Here is a 6092-nt window from a genome sequence, read left to right on the forward strand (position 1 = left end):
TTTTCCATAGATGCTGCCTGGCCTGCTGGGTTCCTCCAGCATTTTGTGTGTGTTGCTCAGAATTCCAGCATCTGCAAACTTTCCCTTGTGTGTGTTGCATAAAATTTTGTATTTTGTCTTCCAAAAGAATATGGTATTCTTTCTCAATGAATAACACGCTTGCTTCTTTTTAAAATTGGTATTTGTGGTCAGTATTTTAATATAGGGAACTGTTCACACATTGGTTGTTGTGTTACCTTTAATGCCCAGCTCTGAGGACAGAGTGTTCCAAGTTTTAAAATTTCACCTGAAAGATGACTCATTCATTTGTGCAGTTGTTCCAGATAGCTACTGATATCAGCCCATTTACTGACTCAGTGCTTCTTGTACTTTTATTGACCTTCTCTAAGGAAAGTTATTTTAGCAGTTCCAAAACATATTGTTAGAATTGACTTAAACCCACCAATAAAAATAAGAGCGGAATGTGATGCTGAATGCTTTTCTCAGAAATTACTCACAGGGTCATTTATAACCTCAGCAATTTTGGATGTTGTGGATTTGACACAACTTCCCTTCCACACTTCTACCCCTTCTCTATTGGCTTGACAGGATCACTGGAAGTTTCAGTAATTCCTGGATTTTACATATTTTCCTCCAACTCCCTCTGCCCTTTCTTGGCTCCCATGTACAACCAATAGCATGACGGTTAAGATATGGAACAGTAATCCTGCAAAACAGAAGCAAATGCTTGCATTCACTCACGGCAATCGGAACTTGAGTTAGTTAAAGTGATCTGAAACAAATTGCTGGTGTCACTAAGTGAAAACCCATCTGGTTGACCAGTGTCCATTTATAGAAGGAAATCTGCCATCCTATTAGGTCTGGCCTTTATGGCCCACAACAGCATGGTAAACTCTCACCTGCCCTGCGAAATGACCAAGCAAGTTGGTCAGTTTTATCAAAACTGCTCTGTTAAAAAAGGATATGAATACAATGGGATGGGGTGCTCAGCATCAGCCTAGTCCGCTGAATCAGGCATGGCCAGAGCCAGCAGTGGTGAATCCTAGAAATGAACTGGGGCTGCAACCAGTAATAGGACACACTTTCTCTCCACCAGTCTACCTTTTACAGATCCACCTGATGCATGGACATGACCAGTCAGAGAATGTAGAACTGTGCAGCACAATACAGATCCTTCAGCCCATGATATCCTGCCAAGCTTTTTAACTACTCGAAGATCAATCTGACCCTTCCTTCTCACAAAACCCTCCATTTGTCATTCATCCATATGCTTATCTAAGAATCTCTTAAATGTCCCTGATGTATCTGCCTCTACCATCAACCCTGGCGATACATTCCTTGCATTTACCACTCTCTTATGTTTAAAAAAAACCTGCCTCTAATATCCACTGTATGCTTTCCTCCTTAATAGCAGGTCCCATCATGTTGGCCATTGCCATCCTGGGGAAAAGGTGCTGGCTGTCCATTCTATCTATTCCTCATGTTATCTTATATGCCTTTTATCAAGTGGGTACAGAGGAGATATTGGGGTAAGTTTTTTTTTAAGCAGATAGTGGTGAGTATGTGGAATAGGCTGCCGGTGACGGTGGTGGAGGCGGATACAATAGGATCTTTTAAGAGACTTCTGGACAGGTATATGGCGCTCAGAAAAATAGAGGGCTATGGGTAACCCTGGGTAATTTCTCAGGTAAGGACAGGTTCGGCACAGCTTTGTGGGCCGAAGGGCCTGTATTGTGCTGTAGGTTTTCAATGTTTCTATGACTCTCTTCCTCCTTCGCCCTAAAGAGCAAAGCCCTGGTTGCTCATCTTGTCTTCATAAAACAAGTTCTGTTATCCATGCAGCATTCCGGTAAATCTCTACTGCACCCTCTCTCTAGCTTCCACGTCCTTCCTATAATGAAGCAACCAGAACTGAACCCAATAGTGTGATCTAACCCAGTTTTACTGAGCTGCAACATTATATTGTGGCTCTTGAACTCAGTCCCTGACTAATAAAGGCCAACACTCCATCCGCCTCCTTAACCACCTTAGCAACTTTGACGGTCTATGGATGTGAACCCCTAGAATCTATGTTCCTCCACACAGCTAAGAATCCTGCCATCAACCTTGTACTCTGCCTAAGTGTTTGAGCTTCTAAAGTATATTACTTCATACTTTTTTTGGATTGAACTCCATTTGCCACTTCTCTGCCCAGCTCTGCATCCTGTCAATGCCCCATTGTAACCTACCACAACCTTCTACACTACCCACATCACCACCTTTTGCATCATCTGTAAACTTACTACCCCACCCTTCCACTTCCTCATCTGAATCATTTATAAAAATCACAAAGTGCAGGGGTCTCAGAACAGATCCCTGCAGAACAACACTGGTCATGGATATCAAAACAGCATATGCTTCATTGACCACTGCCTTTTTCCTTTTGTAAGCAAGCCAATTCTGCACCCATGCAGCCAAGTTTCACAGAATGCTATGTCTTTCTGAATGAACCTACCATCAGGAACCATGTCGTATGCCTTGCTAAAATCTTCTTTGAAAACTTCAATCAGACTCGTGAGGGACAGGTACCCATTAGAAAGCAATGCTGATTATCCCTAATCAAATTATGATACTCCAAATGCATCATCAAGAACCAACTAAGATGGAGCGGTCATGCTGTTCGGATGAAAGACGAATGTCTGCCAAAACAAATCTTCCATTCCCAGCTTAAAGAAGGCAAACGTAAAAGAGGCGGACAACAGAAGAGATTCAAAGACGTCTTAAAAGCCAACATGAAGAAATGTAACATCAACATCAACAATTGGGAAACCAATGCCAAGGACAGGAAACTGGCAAACCATCATCCGAGAAGGAACAGCAACTTTCGATGCCAACAGATGTGCAGAATTAGAAGAAAAGAGAAGAAAATGGAAAGAGAGGCAGCAACAACCAAAGCCCGATCTGCCATCTGGAACTACCTGTCCTGAATGCAGAAGAACCTTTCAAAGCCAAGATTGGACTCATAAGCCACTTGAGAGCCCATAAGTAGATCAACAGAATGAAGGCCATCATCCTCAACCTTGAGGAATAGCCACGATGACGACAACAAACACTCATAACTCCTGCCTCTGAGGATATGCTCTGTCAGTGTAAAAATCATGTTCCATCTTCAAACCCATGACTCTTGCCATCCTACTGTTTAATGCTTCCAGTGTGCTTTATGAAATGGGCCCAAAACTAGCATCCCATTAGTTATCACAGGCCATTGGCAACAGTAGACCTACATTCCAATGCAACCTGTAATTGGCACATCCCTCTCTATTTCCATCAAGCCAGAGAACCAACCCTGCTTCATTGGTTGATTTAATGGAGCACATATAAGGAAAGTGTTAATTGTGATTCCTCCTTGGTACATGCCAAGATAAAATCAAACTTTGAAGGCAAGATGGCATCAGTTTGGAATGTGATAGTATGAAGATGTGCACAAGTCCACATCCCCAAGATTAGATAATGAATGATGCTTTACACCTTGCAGACCATGTTGGCTTGGTTTTCCTAAATATGTGTCTGGCCTAAAGGTCGAAGGTTCAGCTGGCACCTCCAAAGGATAAAAAAGTACTGGGGTGATAATTATACTATGCTTTGAATGCATCTGAAAAGGTATTTAAAAAGGGGCACTTTCTTTGTGCAGGGCAGGGTCTGGGTCTTAAGCTTGGTCACAACTGGTGCCAGGGCTAAGATAGGGGCAAGTACATTGAGAAAGTTAAAGCAAGTGAAGTTAGAGAGGGAGGGAGAGAGAAAAGGCTGCATGAAGTTTGTCAGATCTGTGGCTCCCGGCCAACATTGCAGAGATTGGCTTGTTTAGTGAATAATAAGCATTGTTTCAATTTTGGTGCTGCTACTACAGTAGACTTTTGTATTTCTTTCTGTATTGCATTTGTGTTAGTTCTAATAAAGTGCTTCCTTGTAGCCTTGAATACATATGCAGTGTCTCCTTTGTGAATGCATATGTGAATACAATGAGCTGAATCATGTAAGAACTCAAAATGAGTTTTAAAATAAATTTCTTTACACCATACCAGAAGAATAGGTATATCTTAAAATGATATTTTTCTGAGTTGCAAGCCAAACGTATATGTGAGCTGAACAGAAGCTGCATGCTGTAGATGGAGCCAGGACATATTGACGATGAACAGTCAGTAATCCAGTCAGGTCCTGTTGTTGATGCTTGTGGACAATTTGAGTAGCTTGGAAGCTAAATAGAGCAATGCACACTTACTGTGAAATGTACAGTCACATATGTTTCACCCAAGTTTTTTTTTTCAAAACATGCCTTGATGTGCATGAAATAAACGCACCTTTCCAGTATTTGCATCATCAGGAAGTGTCTAGTTTCTGCAGAACTGCACCCCTCCAGTAATGACCTCACAAACCCAAAAAGAAGGTAGATGAGCAGTAGAGGAAAAAGGACTTTGATGTGAAGGAAAAATTCATTTGGATTGTAGACGTTCTTCTTTTCACCTTTGATGACCATTACTTGGTGAAACCACACCAATCATGAAATCATGGAATTTCTGGTTGGGATCAGTGCTTCAAAGTAGTGCAATTATTTTGCAATAGGTGATTGAAGTAGTATGGATGGAATTGCTTATGGAACCAAATGATATGAAACCTCTAAGTACAAGGCAGTGGATATGATAGAAAGGTGGGCGGGTGGTGCTGTGAGCATATTGGGTCTGAACTGAAGAGCTGAGGTTGAGAGATTTGACTTTTGTTTGGGATCCATGGAAATCAAGAGTCATAATCTATTGTTCTGCATTTAGACTCATTTAAAGTGTCACTAGACTCACAATAAAACATTTCATTAAGGGCCCCAAACACACTGGGCACTTCACAAACACAAGTCTGCAGATGCTGGAAATCCAAAGCAGCACACACAAAATGCTGGAGGAACTCTACAGGCCAGGCAGCATCTACGGAAAAGAGTAAACAGTTGCCGGTTCAGGCCAAGACGCTTCTTCAGTTCTGAGAAGGAAGATGCCAGAAGAAAAAGCTGAGGGGAGGGGAAAGATGCTAGCTGGAAGGTGATTGGTGAAGCCAGGTAGGTGGGAAAGGTCAAAGGCTGAAGAAGAAAGAATCTGATAGGATAGGAGAGCGGGAAAGAGTAGAAAGGGAAGGAGGAGGGGACCTGGGGGAAGTATTCGGCAGGTGAGAAGTAAAAGGTCAGAGTGAGGAATGGTGGAGGAGGGATGGGGGTGGAATTTATTTACCAGAATGAGAAATCGATACTCATGCCATCAGGTTGGAGGTTACCCAAAAAGAATATAAGGTGTTGCTCCTCCTCCCTGAGGATGGCCTCATTCACACTGGAGACTTCTGATTAATTATCAGTGTGTTTTTGGTTGAAACCACATGGACATTGCAGTCAGTGTTGGAGAGTTGACAGAGTAGAGTGGGAGGGAGGATAGTCTTGAATTTGTGCTTGTCTGAAATCCAGTTTGTAGGTGGTATATCAACACATGGGACATCACATTCATCAAACACTTAAGACATGAGACAGTAGATCAAGAGATTAGCTAGCAAAAACTCAATATGGCAGGCCTGCCAAGGTGAATACTGTACATGGACCTACTGTGATTAATACCTTTGTTTGTCAACTTTGTCTTTCAACTTTCACATAATCTCTTTTAGTTGTTGCACGTTGGTCCCATGGTACATTTCAAAGGTGCATTTGAAAGAATGAATCATGAGCAACTGAGAAATATCTTGCTCATGTTTCATTTGACACACACCCAGATCTCAGGTTATTGTGCAGGAAAGGTACATGCTTCAGCCCAGTGAAATGCTTTGCCAATTTAGAGTTCTTGTTTATGTCTTCTGTAAAGATGGGGGGGGAGGGGACTTAATGCAGTGCATTGGTACAAATGAGACCATCTTGAAATGTCCTTTACAACATTCACATGACATATACTTCAGATAAAATATTTTTTCCTTAAGCCATTTTTAACTGTTTCCCTTATCCTTTTGGGGGAAAAATATCTATTTTTCAATTTATGAAAGGGACTTGGCAGCATTTCATACATTAAAAAGGCTAGACAAAATACCTTGGTTAT

Source organism: Mobula hypostoma, chromosome 17 (genome assembly GCF_963921235.1).
Source record: "Mobula hypostoma chromosome 17, sMobHyp1.1, whole genome shotgun sequence".
Taxonomy (NCBI): Eukaryota; Metazoa; Chordata; class Chondrichthyes; order Myliobatiformes; family Myliobatidae; genus Mobula; species Mobula hypostoma.